Source organism: Halichoerus grypus, chromosome 4 (genome assembly GCF_964656455.1).
Source record: "Halichoerus grypus chromosome 4, mHalGry1.hap1.1, whole genome shotgun sequence".
NCBI classification, from domain to species: domain Eukaryota; kingdom Metazoa; phylum Chordata; class Mammalia; order Carnivora; family Phocidae; genus Halichoerus; species Halichoerus grypus.
The window spans coordinates 95,474,102-95,487,166 of NC_135715.1; positions in this window are offsets into that span (position 1 = coordinate 95,474,102).

The following is a 13,065-nucleotide window of genomic DNA, read 5'->3' on the forward strand; positions in this document are numbered from 1 at the left end:
TAGCAAACAAATCAGTATCCTAGGTCAGATCTCAGAAAACATCTGAGAGTTTGGGGAGGTGGAAATTAATCATGTATGTGCCTCTGAAGTTCTTTTTGTCCCTCACTGCTAGAGCCTATTTTAGTATCTGTTCAGTATATGTTTAACTATTTGAAATTTCTTGCTTGGGCTCCCCATCCCAGATGTCTCTTTTTCCAGAATATATTCATTCATCAATTACTCACTCATTTAGCAATTATTTTTCGAGCATATTTATGCTAGGAGTATGTGATAGGTGGGTGCTCTTTCCTGGGAATAGAATGTTGGGTAAGATGCACTCAGTTCACCTTCATGGAACTTACAGAGTTGACATATGGAGAGGATAGAAAGTTAAACGGCTGTGGTGAACTACTTAGTGACAAGGGAAGCAAATGACAGCTCAACACCCTCATGTGGGGATGGGGATGGAGTCGTTCATTCCATACCGTCTGTGCATATGCACTGTGCTAGCAGCAGGCAGAGCAGAGAATGAAAATGATGCCTTTATTTAACTATTTAAGTTTAATATGGATCATGCCTCACCCATCTCCTTCTTTCCATTTTGTTTTGTCACCTGTGAGCCCCCTTGGCCCCCTGAACTCAGGACTGACTCCCTGAACTCAGGGCTGACCTCCTGAACCCAAGATACTCCTAGAAGCTTATGCTTAACTTCTTAGAAACTAACGAACCACTGAAGCAGAAAAAGAAACATTTGAGCATGAGGCCAGCACAGATGAATCAGAAAGTGCCTGACATGACCAACAGTTAACCTCAGCCTCAGTATAATGTTAAAATTTCCCTCCAAACATCATCCCAAGCCCTAATAAAAGGAGCCTGCTTTCCCTTGTTCAGGGCGTCATGCTTTGGAAATTATTGAACAAATAAAGTGACCTTGTGAGGCAATCATCTGGTACAGTTTCTATCTGTAGCTCACCAAGGGGCAGACCACTTGGTCCAGTAACAATTTGAGATCCTTAAAACCTTAGACAAGTGTTTATATAATGAAAAGAAGATTTGTGTGTAATTTCTTTTCATTCAAGTAATGTTAAAAAGCTTCACTTTGGGGCACCGGGGTGGCTCAGTCAGTTAAGCATCTGACTCTTGATTTTGGCTCAGGTCATGATCTTGGGGTTGTGGAATTGAGCCCCAACTCAGGCTTTGCTATGGGTGTGGAGCCTGCTTGGGATTCTCTCTCTCTCCCTCTGCCCCTAAGCCCCCAACCCCCTGTTCTCCCTCTCTAAAACAAAACAAAACAAAACAAAAAAGCTGCACTTCACTTGGAAAAGAAAAGTCTATTTCACAAACTCCGTAGAATTTGAAAAAGAAGTAATTGACTCACTCCTCTCTCCAACCACTGCATTAAGACTCGTGAAGTGGTTTTCTGGGAGCTTTCAAATGCTGGCTGCCATAGGCTAACCACTCTGTAGTGTACAGGAACTTAAAAAGTGTTGTATTACTGTAAATAAGCGGGGGTCCCTTCAGGTGGCTTCACTTTGGTTCTCTGGATTGTACTAAGCAGATGGCAGGTGCTTCTTCTTCAATGATCCGGTGGGTGTGAAAAGGAGAGATGATTTCAGGGAGCATTGATACAATTCTCCAAGGCATTATTGGTGCAGTGCTTCTAGAAGGTGGAGAGGGTACAGAAGTACATTCATTACAGAAAACTTTCTCACAAGAACTACATTCATTTATGACTTAAAAAAAAAAAATCTACTCTGTGCCAGGTGCCATATTGGGCCCCCAGGGGTCAGGCATTGAACAAGACAGGCAAGGTTTTTGTTTCTAGGGAGTTTACTGCATACAGAGGGAGACAGATATTAATCAGGAACAAGTGAGTCAACAAGGTAACTTACATGGAGCTAAAATCTGGGAAGACATTAAAACAAGATGATGTATGGAGTATAATAGAGATGGATAGGGGGCAAAGCAGCATGCTACTCAGTGTTAGAGGTATTTTTGTGGAAACCGCCCAGCAAAGACCTGGGGTCAGAGAAAAGACTGGTAAAGACAGCCTTACATGTCATTAAGTAACAATACAGGACCACAGCAGCAGCTGAGCAGGGGGGAGTCCAGGGCTCAAAAGCTTGGCCAGTGAAGCTTGAATGGGGGAGGTGGAGAACTTCAAAAAGACAAGTTTCTTTGACCCCCCCACCCCACCCCAAGTGCCGCAGTCTGACTGCTAGTGACTGAATCACAGACTGACCCTTGCTTCTCCATATATCGTGGAAATAAGACTTCAGAATTGGGATTTATTTTTAATACACTTTTAATTGCCATGATCTTAGATTTACAAGAACATTGCAAAAGTACTATCCTCCACCCAGTTTGTCCTAATGTTAACAACTCAGCCATGAGACAGTGGTCAAAATTAAGACATCGAGTTTGATAAATTACTATTAACTACAAACTTGTTATTATTAACTAAACTTTATTCAGATAATACCCGTTTCTTCACTAATGTCCTTTTTGTGTCCCAGGATCCTAATCAAGATACTATATTGCACACAGAGAATTTTCTGAAATGTAATTTTGACTGTTTCCTAAACACTCTGTGTGAGGGTGTAAATGAGGGGAGTGGCTATCAGCCAGAAGCTGGTAGGTCCACACTGTAGTTCTCAACATGTCATTTTTACTGGTTCATTATTTTATTTTATTTTTTTTCGAGATTTTATTTATTTATTTGTCAGAGAGAGAGAGCACAAGCAGGGAGAGCAGCAGACAGAGGGAGAGGGAGAAGCAGGCTCCCCGTTGAGCTTGGAGCCCGATGTGGGACTCGATCCCAAGACCGTGGGATCATGACCTGAGGCAAAGGCAGACACTTAACTGACTGAGCCACCCAGGCATCCCTGGTTCATTATTTTATACATGTACAGCTCAAGATCTCCCATGCTGACTCACCCCATTTCCCAGAGTAGTGTTGGGATTCACAAAACAGTCCCTTCGTAGTCGTATTAACGTCCACCAGGTCAACTTACTTCCATAAACATTTTTGAAAAGGGACTACCTTTGGAGAATGAATTTAGGAAAGCAGCTGCCACCTCCCCAACCTTCTACCCACCTATTTTACTACAGTGAAAACTGTAAAATGTCTTGACTCTTCACCAACTGATTGTATGCAATTTATCAAACTATCTGCCCCTATTCCATCTTTTGTCTGGGTCTTAAATTCTCAGCTAATTTTGCCTTCTTGAAAACAGGACTGTTATTTCCATTCACCTGGGATGAATTCATCTGGGACTGCCCAGATGGAGAACTTTCCACTCATTCACTCATTCTTTCAAGCTAGTATCCATTAATCAAGGAGGATGGGCCAGGTAATTGGCTAGGGGCTGGCAATATAAAGTTAAATTAGCCAAAGCTCCCACCTTTAAAATACTCACACTTGTGGCGGAAGTCAAAGACTTCTAAGTTAGACTTCCAATGCCCAGCACCATACCTGGAGTTAAGTAGGTCCCCAATAAATGTTTGACGCCTGTTTGGAGAAGACCCGTGACATTGAGAGAATAGCATTGAGATGATGAATCAGGTGACCATTGCAGTGGTTCAGTAGGGATGTTATGAAAGACCTGGGGCCAGAACAGAGTACATTGAGATATATTTTCTGAGAGAGAATTGACATAACTGAGTGGCCAAATTGGATGTGGGTGTTAAGAGAGGAAGGAATAAGGGATGCTTCTGAAATTTCCAGCTTGAGATATGTATAGAATACAGGAAGAGGAAAACCAGTTTGGAGGATGGGGGTGGGGAGGAGCGAGGGGAAAGAGAAAATTGAGTTAGTATGGAACACTTAGTGTGAGAAAAATTACATAAAATAGATGATCCACAAGTACCCCTTGTGAATGAGTGAAGAAGGTGGGAATGGATCACTACTTGGGTAACTGTGGGCAGATGAAAAGATGGACTACAGGGGGATAAGGTATAACATTCTGAGTGTGATGCCAGTTGCCCAGCAGCTTCGGCAGTTGGAGTAGGTAAGGAAGGACCAAGACTAGGTGGCATAGGAGATGGGTCCTGAGCATGCACAGAATTTGGCTGGGGGAGGGTATAACAAGTGTGAGGTATGGTTGAACCTACTGTCAGCAAGGGCAGAGATTCATTCGAAGTTCTGGAGGGGTTTGGGTAAGTAGTAGTGAAAATAAGGGAATGTGGGAGCAGATCACACATAAGGCCCTTAAAAAAGAGGTAGCAGTTAGGGGATAATTTGATAATTTATGACAATATAGCCTTGAGAAGGGGCAGGGGTGGGGGGGTGATGAAAATTATGCTTCTGGAGAACTTATTTGTCAGCAGTGTTCAGGCAGACGTGGATAAACTACACAGCTGGTGGCTGTTTTTTCCCCAGTACTCGGGGAACAAAGTGATGGAACTTCACCGTGCTTATTTCCTGCCCCTTGGTCTCTGTGGTTTGGCGCACCCTCCCCTCCTTCCCTGCCTTCACTCAGTCTTGCCCAGCTGTCATCCCCCTTCTCATCATCCCTCAAGACTCAACTTCAGTGCAGTCCCCTCTGGGGAGCTCTTCCAAACCCCCAGGCCAGGCCTGCTCACTCCCTCCTCAGGGCTGCCTGTGTGTTGTGGGCAACTTCTACTGATGCTCCTTTTGTACCAAATGGTGATGTGGTCTCTTAAATAGCTTTTCTTTTTTTCATACACTGTGAGCTACTTAAGGACAGAGATATCCCTGGTTTCCAGAATTCTGCCTTGTACATATTAGGTACTCAGTACATTGATTTCAATCATGCTGAATACATTAGTGACAGAAAGAATGGAAAAAAATGGATCAAGGTTATATTTGGAGGATAAAACTGGTAAGATTTACTGCTTAAAAAAAAAAGATGAGCTGTCACTATAGAATTCTTGTATTTGTTGAGGGTACAGTGGGGGTGGTGGGGTGTTTGGGAATGACAGATTTGGTCTGGAAGAGGATCATATATATGAACATATAACAATACATAATATGTAAATATATTTAAAATAACATACAATATATAATAATACATCATATGTGAATTTTATATATATATGTGTATATATATATATATATATATATATATATATATATATATATATACCTCCCCTGCCCACACACACATTTACTTTGGAAACCATAGAATGCTAAATGTTTTGATTCCAAGAGAAAAATTAGATTTAGTGGTTAAGGTTTCAGGTTTGGAATAAGACAGATATAAGCTTGAATCTCAGCCCTTCCATTTACTAGCTATGTTACTTGGGGCAAATATTTACCCTTTTAGAGCCTCAATTTCTTTATCTGTAGCAGACATGTAGAAATGACAATTATCCCATGGAGTTGTGTGAGGGGTCCATGAGGTTTTATATGCTAAGCACATTTAGCTTGATGCTTAGCTGTTAGTAAGTGACAACTATCATTGTTATTCATGCACATGTGGCAGAATTAAAAAAGAAGTTGTGGACAACAAATCTGCCCCCTCTGAGCTAGGAATAGGGAGAGTCACTTAAAACCCTGGACTTTGGGGGAAGCCCTTGAGCTGAGGACTAGAATTTCTACCAGGGCGATAAAATGAGGTATGCGAGAAAGCATCTTTCATGCATTCATGTAATCACTGCTGAGTAAATTTAATTAAACATACACCTATATCATAGAAGCATCTCATGAAAGAATTTCTATATTTTGTACAGGAAATTTGAGTTGAAATACTAACCACGTTCATGTAACTAATTGGAAGGAATATGTATATGCCAGGGTCAACTTTCTGCATCAAAGGAAAGAGAAGGTGTTAGACTTGGGTCTAAGGTTATGATTCTTGAGATTTCTTGAAGCCCCATGTTGTCCACCCATTTTTAGAAGACAGAAAGAGAATGGTTATCAAAGCCAAAAGGATTGTCTTCATATACCTTAATTGAATATTATTCTGAAAATACGAAGTCATGAGTAGCTGGTTTGAGTTTTCAGCCTGTGCCAGAGAGCAGCCAGCTGCAGACTTCCAGAGGTTTCCTTGATTGGGCTTATGTAAAGACGTGCAGGGAACTAACTCATCCTATTTGCCAGAATGTCTGACTTGTATTCTCAGGTAAGGGACCTGGGGGCATGATCTGGAATAGGAAAGGCAAGAGGTACTGTGTCCGTAAAGATTCATGGAATGCCAGGGCTGGAAGGAATCTCCGGGGTACCCACCTCTCAGAGAAGAGACTCAGAGGGAACCACAGAGGCCTTTCTCGTGGGGATGGGGCATGGAGAAGATGCAGCTGGGTACCCTCTGACACAAGGGTCAGAGTTGTGATTGCAGAGAATTTTGATGATATGTTTTGAAGTATTCTACACACAGTAAAACAGGTATCACTGACCTGGTTTTAGACAAGGAAAATAATTCCACTCAAACAAAGAAGCCCAGCACCTCCCATTTTAGGAAGGGAGAATGAGGTCCAGTATTGGTGGGATCTCCGTGTGTTGTTCTGTGAGGCCTGCACTTTCAGGGTAAAAAAAAAAAAAAAAAAAAAAAATATATATATATATATATATATATATATTAGATTTTATTTATTTATTTGAGAGTGAGTGAGAGAGAGAGCACATGCAGGTGGAGGGGCAGAGGGAGAGAGAGAAGCAGACTGCCCGCTGAGCAGGGAGTCAGGGTAAAATATTTTTAAGACAAAAAGAAACAAGAAGGTACATTTTCTTTAGATAATTTAATACAGTGATCTCTTTGTCCTTTAAGAGTTATTTTTTAATCACAATCCATGAAAAATATGAACTCGGACATACCAAGAGAAATACTGATGAGGGCTCAGTGGCAAGTCTGACCCAGGATTTAGGCACAAATCCAAAGAGAAATAACTTTTTTCTTTGAAATTATGATTTTTATTGCTGATGTCATCTGTCCCCTGGCATTAATTACCCCTCTCTGTCCAGTACAGGTGAGAGGTATTTTACATCAGGTATTTATTAATGGTATTAATAAATTATATGCTTTATATCAAGTATTCATTAATGATATGAGGACATTCATAATTAGCCATTAAGTTAGCTTCAAACTTGAATTATTCAGCCTAGGATTTTACAAACGTGTTTCACATTTTGGAAGGGGCAGTTTAAGATACTTCTTGAGATTATTTCTATACTAATTGATTTTTTTTTTTCCTCAGACACCTAATCAGTCTGTAACTGGCTTGATTGAGGGAACTCAGGATCTTTGGGGTACAAACATTGTGGAGTTTGACTTTTTAACTCTTACCTTGTCCTCTCAGATTTGTGTACCTGCTGTGTGGTGGCGTCCCTAAACAATATTTCAGTTTGATTTTATAGCTTTTCTGTCATCTTTAGTTATTAAAAAGTCTAGCCTATTGAACATGTCAATCTCCCATTCAATTAAAATCTCCCCCCTCTGCCCTACAGCAGGCTAGGCGTTCCTCTCCAAAGATTTCAAGGGGAGGTGTGAGGCTTTTGTCTGCTCACTTTCAGCTTCCTCCCTCTTTCTTGTGCTTGTCCCTTGGGCACTGCAGTGAGGAGAAGGGAGAGGAAAAAATGTAGAGAGTCATTCATTTTCTTGATTTTCCATGGCGACTTGGCTCTCCTTTTTTTTGTTGGTTGGAAGTGATTTCTTCTTAGGCAGAGAACCACCTATTGATGGTGGGAGGTTACTCTTCCTATTTTTCTAGTCATCATTCTTCATCTAGCTCCTTATCTGAAGATCTGGACAGGTGGGGGCCCCAGCAGTTTCCACAGAAAAGGAACTCAATCCTAAGAAGTTCCCACAGGCATTGGTGGTCCTCCTGTGATTCACCTGTACCTTCTCATTGACCCCTCGGTGGCAGCCATGGTGTATCTTCCTGTCATGCCCATGCCTTATTGTCCCATGCTGCAACATCTCTAGCAGGCCTGCAGCATCAATAACATTTACCTTTTGTGGGCCCTTTAGCACCTGCAATGGTTCATCTGCCTCCACGTTTCTTAGATAAAACATTGCAATGGAGCAAAAGGTACTAGAAAAGTCAATGGTTAGCTATTTTCCTTTGCCTCCTTAGATCTTCTCTGTTCACCCTAATATTACCAAGTGTTATACTTAGTGCTTCATCATCATGAGGTTAGTTTTGCAAATATCTATCTATGAATTCAGAATCATAAAACTTCCTGGAGCAAGAGTATAGGTGTAGACAAAGGAAGGTCTGAACTGTGAACATGGTAGGTTAGCTCGGGGCATATCTAGGTAGCTGTATTGGTGATGTTTTTCCCCTTTATCTTGAGGAATTCACTTCTATGACTATGAAACAAGAATGGCTCTTTATTCTCCTCTGCCTTTTTATTTGGTTTGCCTTATGTCTGTGTAAGAGGGATAATCAACTGGCATCCCCAATGCCTGCGAGTCTTGGAGTCAGACTATAGAAACTTGGGCGGGGCACATAAATTTTTATGCTTTGTTTCCTTATCTATAAAGTGAGGAAGATGTTAGTAACTACCACATTGTGTTGTTGAGAGAGTAAAATGAATAAATACATGTCAAGTTCTTAGAATAGTCTTGTCACATAGAAAAAAAACCTCAATGCATACTGGCTAATGTCAATAAAGTGTTCCTCTCGTTTTGTGTCTAAAGAAAGCCTTGTGCAAAGTGAAAGTAGCCAGAGAGATCATCAGAAATGTGCTTATTGGGCCCTGGGTTCTCAGTGCCAAAAGAACATATTTTATTATATTTATCTTCCAGCATGAAGAATGGTGCCTGGCACATAGTCAGTCCTCAGTAGGAAATGACTGAATGAATGAACCTATTCTCAGTCCTTCTTTAATTCCTCTCACATCCTCTTTGGTACATACTTTTGAGTCACTTGGTATAGCTCAGATCCCTTGGCTTGAAATTGTCCAGAGGGTGGGGGAAGAGGGAGCCCTCTTAGAGGTGCAGAATTTAAGACATAAAGTATCAAGGACCTGTTTTACTAGAGCACTTCTCCCCAGACTGCGCCATTTACTTTGAAACCTTCAAAGAGGCTTGTTGAGAACCTCCTTCCATGTTTTTCTACTTGAAGTAATATTAGCACTGCAGATCTTTCTCTTTGCTGTCAAGGCTAGCAAGTAGGGTCAACTGAATAATGAGTAGATTAATCAAAACTTCAGATGCTGCCTCTAGCTCATAACTTACAGAGTGACAGGTTCATAATCCTTAAAATCATAATTTTTCCTAGGGTGCAGGGATCTTCTATAATAAGCTATTCTTTTCTTTTGTTTTGTTTTTAAAACACATGGAATTTCTCAATGAAAGGAATACAATCTCTTTTCCTTCAAGAGAATGCACATTAATTCTACCAATTCAGCTAAAAAATGTTTAAAGAAGTTCTGATGAGAGATGGATTCACACACATACACACACACAAAGAAAAATATGGGCTAAACCTATAGACTTAGCTCACTGTTTTCAGTTCAGAAAGTAACTTAACGGCCGAGAATTCATACAGAAGTGCAATTTGCTATTAAATCATTATAATTGTGGGTTTAAAGTTTGTAGTTTACTGTCTGGACCTAAACCAATGTCTGAGCAAATATAGCATAATTGTTCAAGGTCTGCATTGTATTGGGAGGTCCTGAGAATTTGAACTTTTGTGACTGAAACAATATATTAAGTCATACTATTTTTAACCAGACACAGAATGGGATAAATATAGCCTTTAAAGTTCATGTGGCTCACAGTCTGATTATGGACCTTCTCAGAAGTACTAAAAAGTTATGAAGATAATAATTATACAGATCTTCCTTGAGTTTTGGTGGAGTTAGATCCCAATAAACATGTCTTGAGTTGAGGGGCGCCTGGGTGGCTCAGTCATTAAGTGTCCGCCTTCAGCTCAGGTCATGGTCCCAGGGTCCTGGGATCGAGCCCCGCATTGGGATCCCTGCTCCGTGGGGAGTCTGCCTCTCCCTCTCCCACTCACCCTGCTTGTGTTCCCTCTCTCGCTGTCTCTCTCTGTCAAATAAATAAATAAAATCTTTAAAAAAAATGTCTTGAGTTGAAAATATCTAGGTTGAATGTGAATTTGCAACACCTCACTTACTGCCCATCATGACTCAGCCTCATCTACCCTAATCATGCTCATAACACTGGCATTAGTCTACAGTTGGGCAATATCATCTAACACAAAGCCTATTTTATGATATAGTGTATCTCATGTAACTTGACTACTGCACTGAAAGTGAGAAACAGGATGGCTGTCTGGGAACAGAGTGGTTGTCAGTATATTGGTTGTTGGCTCTTGTGAGTGCCTGGCTGACGGGCAGCTGCCCCGCCCAGCATCACAAGAGAGCATGTCGGTAGCCTGGGAAAAGATCCAGATTCAAAATTTAAAGTATGGTTTCTGCTGAACGCATATCACTTTCACACGATCATAAAGTCAAAACACCGTTAAGTCAAACCATCGTAAGTTGGGGACTATGTATATATAATAAAAATAAAAAAGTATTGTGACATTTATGATGAAAAATGCCTCCCACTTCAATTTTAATCCCAGTGGTGACTTCTTTTAACTTTCTAAGCTCTTTTTTCTCATAGATATCATATTTCTAAGTAATTTATAGATTGCTATATCTTAATTTTAGGGTTTTAGGCTTTTTTGGCTTTCCATAAGGATAGGAGCCTTTTGGGGCACCTGGGTGGTTAGTCGGTTAAGCGTTAGACTCTTGATTAAAAAAAAAGGGATAGGAGCTTTTTTCTGTTGAAGAGGGTCTCTCCTCCATCCTTCCTGATACTGATAACTGTTCTTAATTATTAATTCATGTTTACCTCATTATATATAGGCAAATATTATCATGACAGAAACATGTTTTTTTAATCCTCTCAGTTATTTTAATTGTCTTATTTTTTCACTTAATTTATTATCCACCTATGTTAAATTTTGAAAAGATGTTGTAATATCATGAACGCTTCCTGACCGTGGGATTGTCTTTATTTTCCCAGAGCCATCTTTTCTGGAAGTCTCTATTCTACTGCTTCAATCTTGTCTGCTTTTTGGACCTGTTACCTGGTGCCAAAATTTTCAATAAATTGGGGCAGATTTATACAGCTTGATAAATATCTCCTTCTAAATTGTAAGAAATATATTGGGAGGAAAGACTTACACATATATCACTTCTAATGAGAATGCTTTTAGGATTTGATACTAAAAAGTATTTATCTTTTTTCTCATGTGCGACTTATACTAGAACAAGCCCACACTTTGCTCCTCTTGAATTCAGCAGGGTTTTGGGCTACGAAATGGGTTTTATAACTTGGAACAATGGAGTCACCCTTTCTGGTCCTGATAATCACATGTAAAATAAAGCAACAGTGATGTGATACATTTCCTGGTGTCTAATTACTCTGGCCACCCTTCTTACTTGTGAATAACCTGAAAGTAGTAAATTGACTAGAAGCTCTTTTGTGGCCTCTTCCAGATCAGTGTTTATGACAAAATTGTATTCTGTTCTTTCACCATTATTTGAGGGCCTATTACAAACTGTAATTTGGCTGATTTGGCTCTTAGTTTGGTGCTACTGTAAATGTGAGTACAAGCTGAACTTGGTAGTTCTTTTTTTTTTTTTTTAAGATTTTATTTATTTATTTTAGAGACCACGCTTGAGAGAGCATGAGCAGGGGAGGGCAGAGGGAGAAGGAGAAGCTGACTCCCCGCTGAGCAGGGAACTGGACACCGGGTCATCCCAGGACCCTGGGTCATGACCTGAGCCCAAGGCAGATGCTTAACTGACTGAGCCACCCAGTGCCCCTCAACTTGGTAGTTCTTAAGGAAAATGGAAATGTATTACATTTAACAGATGTTATGGACTGAATGTTTGTGTCCACCCACCCTCAAATTCATATGTTGAAACTCTCCCCCACAATGTGATGGTATTAGGAAGTAGGCTTTGGGAGATAGGAGGGATTAGATGAAGTCATGAGGGAGGAGCCCCCATGAATAGAACTGGTGCCCTTATAACTATCTGAACTTGCCTTTCTTCTTTTCTCCCCACTGTGTGAGGCTACAGTGGGGAGAGGGTGGTCACCATGCCGGCACCCTGATATTGGCCTTCCAGCCTGCAGAACTGTGAGAAATTTCTGGTATTTAGAAGCCACCCAGTCTCTGGTATTTTGTTGTAGCGGCTGGAACTAAGACAACAGGAAAGATCCATGCGAGCTCTCTGATCAAGGTAATATTCCATATTATGTCCGGGTTCCCGTTCTGTTCCTTCTGTCACTGGTCACCGGTGCAGAGCCACGCATGGGGCTGCCTGCTTTTCTAGAACACAGCACCAGAGGACTCGTGTTCAGTCATTCACTCAGGTAAGTGACGGAGTGCCCACTGCGTGCTGGCACCAGGCAAAGCCCTAGGAACGCAGTGACAGACAAAATGCCCATCCAGTCACTCTTCCCCTGGGGCCCTGAGTCTACGAAGGTGTCAGACATTGAGTATTTACATGTGGATGTAGCGTTACAAGGAAAAGGAGGGTCCTGCCAGGGCACACGGTATGTGTCAGTGCTAAAGGTAGAGGCTGCTATTACCTGCCACCCAGGAGGAACTTTGGAAATTTGTGGGCGCACTTTTGTTTGCCCCCACAAATGATTGGAGGCATTTAATGGGAGAGGAACAGAGTGTTAGACATACTACAGCTCACGGGACTGTCCTCTCCACCAAGTATTGTTTCCCTTCACACGTGACTTTCTCTTCTTCTTTCTTCTTCTTTTTTTTTTTTTTAAGATTTTATTTATTTATTTTAGAGAGAGAGGGAGACCAAGCGAGCACAGGCAGGGGGAGGAACAGAGGGAGAGGGAGAAGCAGGCCCCCTGCTGAGCAGGGAGCCCGATGCGGGGCTCGATCCCAGGACCCTGAGATCATGACCTGAGCTGAAGGCAGTCACTTCATCGACTGAGCCACCCAGGCGCCCCTTCACACGTGACTTTCAAATGTCTTTCTGAATGCTTATGTGTTTGATTATCTGAGTTTGGAACTGAACTCCATTTCCATAGAAATACAAAGTATTTTTGCATGATTTTAACGTACATAGAATTTTCCAAGAATGCAACCTCAGTATAAGTGGAGGGAAGATTGTACTTTATTTTGTTT